Consider the following 14,704-nt stretch of genomic DNA (forward strand, 5'->3'; position numbering starts at 1 on the left):
GTATCTGCTACTCAGTATTACAAAGTTGGGTTGTACTTGTCTGTGCAGGCTTCTCAGGAACAAGTTCCACTTTAAAAATCACTGATCTGCTTCTGAGTGTTTTACTTTTGCCAGTTTTATTCTCGGCTTGAACAAGCTGCGAGTAGAATGGATGCAGGCCTGCCTCTTACCTCCTCTAGGCTGCAGACAGCAGATAGCGAAGAAATACATCGACTGTTCAAGTCTCTCCGAAATAGAACTGTTATCGAGGGAGTTCCTACACGTACTACACGCACTTTTCATCAACCCACGGCTTCATGCCCGGTGGCATATCATCCATTTGGGACAATGTGTACCTTTAGGAAAGCTTTCACACAGCCTTGTAGATCTCAGCATGCCTTTTCTGAATCCAGTGTGGGATTAACTCTGATAATTTTTCTTGCAACCGATCAACCCATCTAGGTTTGCACATGCTCTGAATTTAATTTTCTGGTTTCTCAGTCATTTCTTGGCTGAGAACATTTACACAGGTGAATGGTATATGTGGCATTGCTGATAAAAACAACCATATTCTTTATCAGTTGTAGCCCAATCTGAGAAGAGTCGAAAGTAGCTTGACAAGAATCCAAATTCAGTTTTTTTTGACAGAAGTTAATGGATTTCAATGCCTCACTAACTTAAGGAGCAAAAATCTTAAAGGGAAAAAAACAGAAATATAATTGTTCATCAAATCTATGCATGCAAATCACTAATTTATTAGAACTACAGTTACAGGATGTGTAACAACTATGACAGTCTCGTCATGGCAACAAAAAGCGAAGCTTTTCAAAAACAAGAACTATTTCCTGACACTTTATGTCCAATATATGTCATTCCGGCACAGGAACCACAGTTTTGCTCATTTTAAAGAGGAAGGGGGCAATTGTAGCAGCTGTCAAAAAGTCCAGTATTTATTTTTTGTAGTTTAATCTCATTCATGACTGGCATTTCCACTCAAATCATCTTTATTCTTGATGGCGAGAAACAAATACAAGTTAGAAAAGTTCAAGATCTGTTTAAAAATTCATTGTCCAATATTTTCGAGACAGTCTTCAAACCTTCCTTCTGTCTTTGAAGCAGGTGGTGTCAAAATGCTGCATGCCGCTTGCGTCGGCTTGGCACCACAGTGTCCGGCAGTACTGACACACAGCAGGTGTGTTTCTTTGCGTGTGTATGTGTGTAGAGAAAAAAAAGTAACCATGTGTCAGTGACTTTTAGGCTTTCTGTGCGTGCGTCTGCCTTGATTCTGAATCCCCTCCACCTGTCTAAAAGAGGAGGGTGACAGGGTATTGAACAGATGCTGTTCTGAAAGCCAAACCACACGCTGCACAGTGTGCAAGTGTGTGTGTTTACGTACAAATGCTATTATTTCTTCAGCATAGCATGCACACTCCAGTTCAGAGCTTTCATGTTTTTCCGACTTTGATGCGGCAGCCTGAGGTTTTTTTTATTTTTTTTTCCCCCCCAATGCATAATAAAAGGGTCGAAAAAGGAAAGGTTTTTATTCTTGTCTTTGGTCTGTCTCGCTTAGGTGACAAAATAAATGCTAAATATTATCACTATTTTCATCTAATCTGGATTAAATATTGACTGTTAGTTTTAGACCCATTTCAGGTGTGTTCAAGTGTTCTGAAAATATGAAATTCTGAATATTATGCATGATATTGTGCATATCACACATAGGCTATCATTTATCATTGCCTTAACATCCCTGGCCACAAAGTAAGTGAAGATATTAGCTGTGCTTCATGCATGAACTAGTGAGTTAAGTTAATTAAGTCGTCCTGTGCTCTATTGGCACCCACAAATGAAGATGGACTTTTGCCGAGTCTCAGACTGTCCACTCTTCACCTGCCTAACCAGCTTAGTCTTGTCTGTCTTTATTTTAGACCGTGTACCCACTTAACTGCTTTGTCGTGTAAGCATTATCCTTGTTCGATTCTCATCTTTTGAAGACATTAGTCTCTTTATTCCATCTCCAAGACCTAGCAGCTCATCAAAACTAAAAGCCCTCAGATTCTAAGCATTGGGCTTTGCCTCTGCTGCAAAGCTTCCATGTCGTCAATAAAACATCATAGCCAAGGTTAGATGTTTTATCCTTCCAGCTTTTTTTTTTTAAAGGATTTGGTATAAAATGACCATAACTTGGGAAATGGATACAATAAATGTTTTACAGGAATAACTTAATAACAGAAGAGATGATAAGCCCCACGTGGTGAAAAGGGAATGTCGTCATTCTATGCATGACTTGATTAACATCAAAGACTGCACAGAAGGTTAATATCCTTATAATTTTTTTGTAATAATTTTGTAGTCTGTGTCAGACAATAATATGACACTTTAGAGTCCTATTTTTTAAAAATAATTATGTTTAAAAATGTGTATATGCAACAGCTCCAAATCTATATTTGAGGGTACAAGTCAACCTTTTTTTTTCATTTTATTTTCCAATTTAAAAAAAAAAAAAATCATTCAAAATGCTACAGTATATTTCTGTCCAGTCAGTGAAACTAGAAGACTCAATTGAGTTTTTATTGGTTGAACCATTTATGGATTTAAAAGCTTTTTTTTTAAAACCATTTCTAGCTCTTCTGGCTTGGGTGGCAAGTCTTTATTCATAACATTAGCCCTTAAGTGTACAACAAAACTTCATTGGGATTATCTTGTGACCTCCTAACATGCTTCATAATTGAGTTTAGTTACCGTTGGTAACGGGGGAAGGGTGCACTAGATTAACCACGTTCACCATTGAAAAGCATTTTATTGGCTGCAGGGAAATATGCGGATACCTGACCCAGTTGCAGTGCGCATTTTGTGCATAAACTCACTCACAGCAGTTCACTATGGTGTCTCATTTCAACCAACCAGATATGAAGCTATTTAGCCTTTATCTCAATAAAAAAGTATATTTGTAATAAAGAATTATGTTGGGAAAATACTGGAAAATTACAAATTTGAATGTAAATGATACAGTAGCACAACACAGAATGTCTCCAGCATAAGGCAAGTGGAAAAGCTTGATGCTATGAAACTAATTCATGTATCCATTTCCCTCAGGTGGACTACTTGGCAGATTGAGGGGTAATCCCACTCATCTATGTTGAAGGACATGGCACCAAATTTCGACTGTGGAGATTCATGGTGAGATTAATTCAGAAATATTTTGCAATCATTTTATTGCTTATGTGGGTAAACAACTCTTATAAGAACCTGGCACATATGATGAAGTCACCAACCTCAATACATTTATATTCATTTCTTCAATAGTTTAGTGCTTTGGGGTTTCAAGACAGCTATTTATCCATTTTTTTCTTGCAATTGTCCTCATTAGAGTCACCTCTGAGCATTTTATAGTTAATGTAGTCACTTTATAGTTAAGTATTCTACATAAATCATGAAATGTCTTGGTCTTTGAACCTTGCTAGGAAGAAGTTTTTAAATTTCAAATGATTTCCAACTGTTTATAAGCATCAGTCAATTGAGTTATTGTTTTTTTAAGCATGTCTGTTTACTTTTTAACAGAACATTTGATTTTAAAGGACTTGTAGTGTTTTCTCGCATCCTATTTTCCCATTCTGCAGTTTATACTGAATTTGAAAATGGCGACCTTAGATTTTTTTTCTCCAACTGGCTTTTGTATGGAAAGAGATATGCTTTCAGTTATCATTTACTGTTTCAATGGGCTACTGTTTGCCTCGTGTACGCGCGTTGGGGAGAAAACAAACCTGGGCAGCGAGCGGGAGTGAAAAGGGCGAACATTTCCTGTCGGCGCCTTTTTTTACAAGCACAATAAGACAAAGGTAAGGCTGTGTTTGAGGAAATCTAATTAAGAGGAAGCGATTTCAAAGGCTCCCACTTCAAAACAGACATCCACATTGTGGCAATACTCGTTCAGCTTATCTGGAAAGTAAACATGATGTAGTTGTAAATGCACGTTTGAGAAGTTGGGTTTGCTTTCTGTCCATTTTGATGTTGTCAAGAACATTGCATGATGGGAAAATAATAGCATCATGAGATCAAGTATTTGGCGTACTTAGTAATCTGTGATTTTAAAGACAAAATAATCATGATTTTTCATTCTTATTTATGAACAAAAACTTCAATATTAGTTTCCTGAAAAAAATCCACATGTACAAAATTGTGGTCCGAATTTTGATCTTGCTGAGAAAAGCGTGAATTTTTCTTTGTTTGTTTTTCTGTCTTTATTCTATTGCCGGGGTAGGGAACCTATGGCTCGGGAGCCATATGTGGCTCTTTTGATGGGTGTATATGGCTATCCGCGACTTATACAACTTGTTTTGGACATTTGTCAACACAAAGTGGATCTTATAAAGCTCTTATAAAGCTGTCATAAGCTGCTCAGAAAGCTTTCAGCACCACAGTGTGCATTTTAAGTCAATCGTATGTGAGTTGGTGTCCTTATCCATTTATTGTCTGCATGGGACAACTTTGATCAATCACTTTGGAGTGGCTAATCTAATTGCCTCAAAGAAAAGGTTTGTCCCCTCACAGCACCCTGAAGCATGGAAATAATTCTCATGAGGCCTGTTTATGCAAGCTGTGGCTGATGTTTAGTTCACTCCATCAGATAGCATTACATTCTGGCCTCAGGACCCAGTAGACCGCGTGGTCCCGCATGTGTGCTTTCTAGATAGAGAAATTGGTTCCCTGGTCTCACTCTGTTTCCTTTTCTCTTCTCATTATTTTATATTTCTCATTTTCCGTTATGCAGTCTCCCCTCAACCTTTCTGCCCCCACCCGCATTCGTTCGTCGCAGCTGTCTGCCACAGCCGAGGTCAAGAGCCACCCATCTGCGTGCGCACATCTCATGAATAGAAAATATCTCGTACTGGCAGACGAAATGGAATGCAAAAGTGATGTTCATTTCAAAGTTTTGATTGTTCGTGTTCGGATCCGACTAGCTCGCTAAAACAACCCTCATACTTCTGCCTAAAAATGTCAATAAATTAGTTTATTTAATAATTCTGAGAGCCCATATTACCTACTCCTTGTAGACATAAAAAAAATTGTCACTTCAGTATATCCGTGCAGTGGTATTCAACGAATATACTTTTAGGTTTAACATTAAAGTTTAATGTTGCACCCCGCGTTTTCATATTCCTTGAAACACAGGGAGAAATAATCACACATTGATTAGTTGTTGTCTTCAATCCAGCTTTTACTGTAATGACTAAAAATCTTCCCTGCCTCAACCTATGTGCACCGAGACATTAATCATCAAATACAGATACGTACTTTAACATATTACTCTTGCTATTTGGATCAAGTCATCAATTATCGAACACTGACAAACATCCAATCCAAAACTAGTTGTAATCCCCACCATGCAATCATTAATAACTTAAACACTTTAGCATATCACACTCTATCATTAATAACTTACACACTTTAGCATGTCACATTGACAATTTTTATTTTGCTTTTGACTTTTTCCCATATAAATCCTAGTCTTGAATGCTTCATACATTGCAGCCAGTATGTCTTAACCTTGCTGTTATCAAACCCAAAACAACCTTGTATGTTATCGCGTGTTGCTGTCTCTCTTGTTTGTCAAAAAATTGTAAGTGTTATATGGTTAAATATCTCTTTCGCTATTTGGCAGCTTTTTAATTTCTCGTTTTGCCTAAAAAAAAAAAAGTCAAACATGAAACACTCCTGCTGTCTTTGCTCATCCACAAAGCCCAAAGCAGTCTCACTGAAACATGAAATCTATTCCCATCCCTATAATATTAAAAAAATATTTAAAAAGTAATTGTTTATTGCTTGTTACATGCTGTTACATCATCTTATGCTGAAGAAAAAAATAAGGAAATACAGGCAATGAGCTCTGTTACTTTCTAATCATGCATTTTCTTTTTAAGATCCCTACTTTTAGAGCCAGGCAGCCATGTTTCTTTTTGGGCGCCTCGCTTTCTCTACTCAGCTGGTGGGCCAGTTAGCGGGCCCTGCACACAATTCAGGCGCGTAATCTGTTCTTTCTCTCCCTTTTTGGATTTCCATTTCAATCATGCGTTCACAGCTGGAACCTCGGCTGCTGCACATGCAGATGAGCATAGGCCACTTTTTTTGCGCTAGAAGACGAGGAGGCTGTCGAGTGACAGATTATGCTGTGATGCAAAGCAACTGTTGCTAACAGGCGGGAATCCTTCAATTCCAACTCATTATTATTCACTCTCATACAGTGTGTACAGAGTTCGATTGCAAATGTTGTTTTGGGTCAGACCTTTTGACACGGGGAGCAAAATAGACCGGCAGGGAGGGAAAAGGATTAGACTGAAAAAGTTGATATTGTAAGACGCAGCAAAACAAGGACACAGATATGAAATCATATCGGATTTGTCGCAGTTTGATGTTAAATCAATCCTGCTTTTCATCAGGTATACCACTTTTTTCTCTCCATAATTTGGAATAAGCATGGGATTTGAGCCTAGGGAAATTTTTGACGCGATTGTTTCACATGCATTAAACAGAAACTGTTGGCCAGAATTTTCTGCAGCTTCTTCAATGTTTACGGCGGTCTTCTGGCAGCTTCTATGGCCAGTTTTCTTCATTCATTCATCTTCCATACCTCACATCCTCATAAGGGTTGCTGGAGCCAATTCCAGACTGGGTGCAAACTATCAAGTCATTAGCTGCACAATTAAACATTTTATTATGAATAGTTAATCAGCCAAAGTATCTCACAATTTTCTGAGTACAGTAGTTCAATCACAAATGAGCTCCAGATTCCTTCTACACTCAATTGTGGTGTTTGGTTTCAAATGCATGCCATGTGCTTCTTGTCTCAAGACGACTCATAGTTGGGTTCTGTTCATCTTTGGCTCAGCTCCAACATTTTCTCAAATTCGCTCCGGTCCACTTTGATGACAAAGCGTAGGCTCACGAGTGTGAGTGCATAATATTTAGCGGCCCGACTCGTGTTAATGGCGTCACAGTTCTACGAAGCGGTCACAACTGAGTCAAGTTCTGACTATGAATGCTGACAATAGTTTTCAGGGGTTTCGGGAAATGGTAACGCTTGAACCTGCTGTTGCCGTCATGCATATCAGAGACACAAACACACTGCAATTATTGACGTTATTGTTGCGGGAGGCCTATAATGCAATCCTCCATGAAGGCGGGCACTCAAGTTTCTAGTGAATCCCATTTATGGTGAAAAAACAGCTGCTGCCAATAGATTATAATAACAGATATTGATTTGAATGGGCAAATGCAGCAGCAGAAGTAATTTGCCCACACTGAGTCAATAAGGTTGGAGAAAATGCATTGGGCATTTAATCTACTTATTAAATCTTTAATGGCATTGTCACCAGGCACACCGGGGGATGCTTTTGTGTTTTTGTTTTCAATGCTTTATATTAAAGTGAAGGCAAATTACCAACAAACAAAATCAATAAGAGGTGTTCATATACAGTTTTTTAGTTTGTTTTAATTAGGCTTTTTATCTGCAGTTAATTTGCCATCAGGAGAATTTAGTCACACTTAAAAATGACTATTTTCCATTGAAGTTGCAGTATTATAATCTAGATATTTACTAGCATTGTTCAATGACAGTAAACTGTCATATAATGGCATATTTTCATTTTTGTCATGACAGTGGCTGGATCAATCCGCCATGACGTTCTGGATAAAAACTATTATTCATGTTTGTGCATTCGTTCTATTTCAATAAAATAGGGAGAAAATTCAGCTTCTCTCATCCTCTATTTTTATTCAGTAGACCATATTTTCATGCTTTCTTTCAACTGGTCAGAGTCAAAGACTTTTTCATTCTCAATGGCAATTTCAGAGTGTGAGGTGTCTTGTTTTGGTCATCTCAAAATGAAACGTACATTAGTAGTTATCAAATGTCTGTGTCATATTTTGAAATTGTGTCAATGCTGCATACTGCATTGGTTATTTCCTTTTTTATCAATTCCCTCCTGTTTCCTTCCACTCTGCCTCTAGTTTTGCCCCCCGCAGAGTCACAGAGGAGGGTATTGATGGCGGCACTTGAACTTGGCCACATGAGCGTATGTCACGCTTCCCCGGCCCCCCCGCGTTGCACTGTCATTGTTGCTCTAATGCTGTAATTACCCTTCCCCATTACATCTCAAAAGACCAGAGTATTTTAGCGTGTGGCAGGAGATATGAATGTCCACATTGTTGGCCAAAAGAAGACAACTAGGAATAATCTAAGATAATGACTTTAGACGTGTGTGGTAAACCTCCAAGAAGAATCTAGGCGGGTAGCAAAAAAAGGAAAGACTAATTAGAATTGGTGAATTCTTCATTCAATTTCCAATAGTCCAAATGCTTTGCTAACACTGGGGCTCATTCTGTAGCATGGAGTTGTCATTAGTGTTGACATTTTCACCTGTGCTTTGACAGTGTGTGAAAAGAGCCTATTAGCATATTGTATTCGGTTTGTGTAGCCTAAGTGTGTGATGGAGAGAAAGCTGGGTGTGGGTGTTTCAGGGGATGTCCTTCTTCTGGCCCCTGTCATGGGGGCCCCCCACATTAGTAGAGATGTAATGGTTCAGGCAGGCTTCATCAGCCGCACACAGATGGGTCACTCAATTTATGTACTGTACAGTGGGCTCACACTGGCTGGCAGGTGGGGAAGACCGATACGACAGGAGCAAAGGGGATGACAAAAGGAGGCGGGGCTCATGCATACACCATGTGGTTGTTATGTAGGTGACTTGGTAGTTGTATTTAATTTTAGGTTATTTTCCTCATACTGAGTCAGAAAGGATTTTTCCTGTATTGATTTGCTGCTAAGGCACGTGTGTGAAAGTGGCGCCTCGGGGGCCAAATCTGGCCCGCCAAATGATTTTGTGTGGACCGGGAAAGTAAATCTTGAGTGCTGACTTTCTGTTTTAAGATCAAATTAAAATGAAGTGTATAGATGTATATTATATCTCCTGATTTTTTACCCCCTTTTTAAATCAATAATTGTATTTTTTAATCATTTTTTCTGTGTTTTTAGTACAAAAATCATTTTGTAAAATGTAAAAATATATTTTAAAAAGCTGAAAAAAACATTGTTGAACTGAATATTCAGGGCTTTTAATCCAGTTCTTTTAATCCATTTATTTAAAAAAATCAAAATATTATATCTCTAATGGTCCGGTCCACATGGAATCAAGTTGACGTTAACCCGGTCCGTGCTAAGTCATCTCTTCTATTTCTTTTTCCCTTTTCTTCAGTGTTGTTACAATATTTCTCTTGGAATATTACAATGCATAACTTTCCCGCCGCCCACCTGACCGTCGCTCACGGGAAATACCGGTTTAAACAAGTGCGCACACTTTAGTGGGGATGTTTTACTCTCACTCGCGTGGACAGAAAATAATAGTGCAGAAGGTTTTCTGAAAGTTCATTAATATTCCACAGAACTGTTTACATATTCTCATTCAAAGCCTCGGGTGTGAGTGTGTTGATGCATGAGTGCAAAGACAAGGGCAACCTTGAGCTGCGTAGGCATGATGCATGATGGAGTCTATGCACATATACTACCTACACCCAGCGGGCAATGGGAGATAGGTTTAGTTGCGAGAAATTGCAGAGTGCAGGCATTGAGACTTTGAAGGCAAAGAGCTGACTCCTAATTAATTAGGAGCCAAATGCTGAATTTACATGCTTAACACAAGACACGGTATTGGAACGGAAGCTAAGAGTAGTTCAAGTGGAGTAAAGAAGGCAACTGACTAGAATGAATTACAGAAAGAAACTGATATTTGCATCTTTTGTACACCCTCATTGAATTGCTTATTATTTTTTGGAGTTTGACCTTGCGACCATTGTTATATTTCATTTGTATCCTATTATTAGAATGCCACATGCAGTTTATTTCACTTTGCATTAAATTACAGGATGGTCTTTTTTATTAAAGTGAGCTATAGCACATATAAAAAGTCCAATCAATTCATCTAGTTTTCTTTATTTTTCTCTTCCATGTGATGACAAAAAGTGTTTTTTTAAATTTTTTTTTACTGTGCAGTAAAAACTAACATATAGTATCTTGACCAATGACTTTTAAGTTGAACTGGATCCATGCTCTTAACGGTGAGCAACCAACATTGAGTTCATCACATGGCAAGTCTTCCAAAAAGTCATTTTGAGATGAATCACCATGAATGAGTCATTTTACCAACACAGTTGCTTACTCTATTGATCATACCACTCATAATACATGCGGAATTCCCAGAGATTTCACCGCTATGTGACTCATGATACAATGTATCAACGCTCCGATAACCAAGCTCTGTACGATTTTGGTGGAAAATAGAGACAAACAGTGCTGAAGAGTTTATAAAGATGTCAATTATCAAGAGTTGTCAGAAATGCCGTTGTTTAACTGCCAAGTTTTAGCAAATATATCTCAATCTACAATTTTTTTGAATGACCATAACAAAACCTCCCAAACTCGTGGGAAAGTATGTAAAATGTCCTTGTGTCTGTCTTTCATCCTTCTCTGCAATGCGACATCTAGCAGATTATTTCTACCTTCACTTTCAATCTTCCCTTTTCTTTTTTACCCCCTATTCCCTTGTAGTTATTCCTTGGGGCTACATGTTACTCATCCCCTTACTTTTGGAATTAAAGTTCTCCTTAGCTCCCCCTTCCACGTTTAATCTGCTCTCTTCATTATTCTTTCATCACACGTATCCTGCCTTTGTAGTGCCTCTGCGTCTGTTTCACTGAAACTCTTGGCTGCGGGCTGATGTGTTAAATATTCTCTCTACGGTTTTTGACATAGAGTAAAAGAGGAAGGCGGAGGGGTTGCGTGTCACAACGAACAAGTGATTTTAACGTGACGTTGAAGCGTTCATGTTTTTTTGGCATGGTCTGCCAGTTTTGCTTTTGTGTATCTTTTATCAAGAGCCACATCTCTGTATGCTCGTGACAGCATTGAAATGTGAAAAATGCTTATGAGTCTCTAGCTAGCATGATCAGTTTGATAATTTCTTGCACGCTTTTTTTGATTTATCTTATTTTTTAATCTTTTTTTATATACTATATAATTGCTCATTATCCCAAAGTATTATTTCATCTGAACCTCATGGCCTTATTGTTTATAAATAATGGACTACAATAACATACAGTTAGAATACTTTTATTTTTATGATCAATATTTTCAATTTTATACATGTGTAAATGTGTGTGCATATATATATACACATACTTGTATATACATATACACACATACATATATATACATATATACATATACACACATACATATATATACATATACATATACACACACATCTATATACATATACACACATACATATATATACATATGCACACATACATATACATATACACACATACATATATATACATATGCACACACATATACACACACACATATATATATATATTCAAAAACACACACATTAATATAGTATTAATAGATATTTTTCAAATCTATTGCCTTACTTCATTTAGGTAGACGTGGCAAAATAAAATGGGCATTATGCTGGCTTTTGCAGTCTATGCAAAAGGAACTACAAAGGCCTAAACAGATAGTAGAAGTCAACCTCTTGACAGATGGAAATTCAGTCCTTATTTAAAAATCAGGGCAGAACCAGGTTGCACACACCAATTACTGGGGTATCCCATATGTTCATCAGTTATTCTGATTACCAGCAGATGAATGTGGCTCATGGAAGTAGTCAGTTGACATGCATTCTGTGGAGGTGGACACTGATTATCCTTCCCTGATTATCTTGTCAGGAATAAGAGTAGGATCCTCTCTGTCTTAAACCATGTGGGAATTTCGCCTTTGTGCCAGTGTTCTTTGGAAAATGTACTATGGCTAACAAATTGTACTGTTACCTGTCAGCCAAACTGCCAGTTGAATTGCACTCAATGTCGAAGGGTTGAAGCATGTGACTAGTTCATTTTAAAAGCAGTTTAAGGCATTGCTTGATGCACTCCAACAGTTAAGATATTCCAAGTGCATCCATTTTCGCAGAGAACCCAAGGCACAGGGGGATCACATTTCTGGCCTTCGCTGCAGGCCTTCCCAGGTGAGAGGGGATAAAGCTGAGCTCAGCTAAGGCTGGATCCTAAAAGCAAGTTCTAGGTCATATATTATTGAAGCAATCGGACAAAATCCAGCAATGTTTTCTTGGATGAGAAAATAGATGGGATGCATCTCCTGTTATCTTGCTAATAAAATTTTGTGGATACTTTGTGTGAAAGGGACTACAGGCAAATACTTGTGATTCATCTGTATTCCACCTTAACTTTGCTTTTCTCATTGCCGGTCACCTCTGTTATTCATCCTTCTTCATCCGCCGTCCCTTCGCTACTTTTCTGCAGCTCCATTAGGTAATGAACCAATACATTAAATCACACTACGTAAGACTACAGTCAGTTACGTAAGAATGTCCTTGCAGGGTCACATCGGCATGTAAATCAAGGCTATGCGGCATGGCACTGGACTTATGTAAAGAGATGCAATGGTTATAGATTATTAGTTCTTGGCTCGTCTGCTTCAACCACACAGATCCATGACTGTTAAAGGTTTAATACTTGGAATAGGTGGGTGTATTGATGATAAATAATGGTGGAGGCTATTAGAATAGAAAACTGGAAATTTAGGGAGGATATGAAAGGGTAGACTGGAAATGTAAATCAACTGCAGCCCATTTCTTAGCATGCACACTATGTATAGAACAGCTGTGGGTCTATATCACCACTCTACACAAAGTGTATTTGTATGGTGGTGGTGGTGGTGGGGGGTCTGGGGTTGGGGCACAGAGGACTATGTTGTGAGTATCACCTCACCTCTTCCAACAGGCCTGAAAAAATATTAACCAGCTGTTTTGAGAGCCACCCGCGCTCAGAATGTGTCAACTGGCACTGCAAGAGGAGCCCATTATTCGGTTCTGCTATGTTGGCCACCATCAACCCTATCATTTCCAAAATGTTATTGATCTTCTGAGGACAAGGATAGATATCCCACAGCACATCACCAGAAACAATTTCACACCAATATTTACTTTTTATGAGTGACCTGATTCGCAATTTTGTTCTTGGCACTATCTTTTCCTTGCTGTTTCTCCGTTTAAGGATTTTCAGTGCTGCCTATAGAGTTATACGCAACAACTCGGGGGTAGTCAAAGAGCAAAATAATAACAATGACGTTGATCAAGCTAAAAAGCCACCTCACCCCTCTTGGTTATAATTGTGTGCCTGAAGCCTAGCCTGTAAATACCCAAACAGATTGTAAGGGGATTTCGTGTCTCGGAATGAATGGTATGTCTGGTAGTAACAGACAGCTTAACCCACTCCCAACAAATTGGTCCCACTTGCTTTGAAAATGAAAGGCATGTTGGCATTCTGGATCAGGGTGAGGGTCCATGACACGGGGCTGGAACTTAGGCATAGTACGTCATAAGGCAGCTACAGAATCCTGATCGTTGTTCTGAGTGCTGATCGTAGATGATCAAAGGTTATTCACATCATTTGTTGCTGGGGATTGGATAATGGTGTGATTTCATTTTTTAAAGTTTTAATGACTAAGAGTTTTGTGCACTTTTTTCTGCAATCCTTAAAGGTTCTTTGGAATTTACTACCTAAATGTCTGGCTCTGGTTTTATTATTACAATTTGCCTCAGTCATCACTGGCACCCATTTTTGCAGATCACTTGGAAAATCCCAATTGCAAAGTCATCTCACAAGAGATGTAATGTAACAATCTGCACAATATCTAGTGAACCCAATTTTCTTTTAGCTATCATGGGTACTAAAGAAAGAGTCTAAGCATAGTGCATACTTAAAAAATAAAGTCATTCATGTGATTCTTGATAAAAATCATCCCTTTTTACTTCCGTTTCTGGAAAGTTCAGTCAAGCAGATCCCCCTTCCTCTGTGCAAAAGAGTGAGGTAGGGGGTGAGTTTAAAGAGCGAGATAGGGGAGAGTCCGGGAGAAAGAAGTGAAGAGGGAGGTGTGTGAGTGTGGGGGGTACCTTTTGTCCAAATAAGAGGAGTATACCACCCGCATCAGATTACTGAGCCAGCCAGTAAAACTGAGAGAGAAAAAGAGAGAGAGAGACAGAGAGAGAGTGAAAGAGAGCGAAAGAGAGCGAAAGAGAGAGAAAGAGAGAGAGAAAGAGAGAGAGAAAGAGAGAGAGAGAAAGAGAGAGAGAAAGAGAGAGAGAAAGAGAGAGAGAAGAGAGAGAGAAAGAGAGAGAAAGAGAGAGAAAGAGAGAGAAAGAGAGAGAAAGAGAGAGAAAGAGAGAGAAAGAGAGAGAAAGAGAGAGAGAAAGAGAGAGAAAGAGAGAGAAAGAGAGAGAAAGAGAGAGAGAAAGAGAGAGAGAAAGAGAGAGAGAAAGAGAGAGAGAAAGAGAGAGAGAAAGAGAGAGAGAAAGAGAGAGAGAAAGAGAGAGAGAAATAGAGAGAAAGAGAAATAGGGAGAAAGAGAAATGGAGAAAGAGAAATGGAGAAAGAGAAATGGAGAAAGAGAAATTGAGAAATAGAGGGAGAGGGAAAGAGAGAGAAAGAAATGGAGAAAGAGAAATTGAGAAATAGAGGGAGAGGGAAAGAGAGAGAGAAAGAGAGAGAGGGGGAGAGAGAGACAGAGAGAAAGAGAGAGAGTAAGAGAAGTAAGAGAGTAAAGTGAAAGAGTGAGAGAGAGTTAAGTGAAAGAGAGCGAGAGAGAGAG

Source organism: Stigmatopora nigra, chromosome 7 (genome assembly GCF_051989575.1).
Source record: "Stigmatopora nigra isolate UIUO_SnigA chromosome 7, RoL_Snig_1.1, whole genome shotgun sequence".
Lineage (NCBI taxonomy): Eukaryota > Metazoa > Chordata > Actinopteri > Syngnathiformes > Syngnathidae > Stigmatopora > Stigmatopora nigra.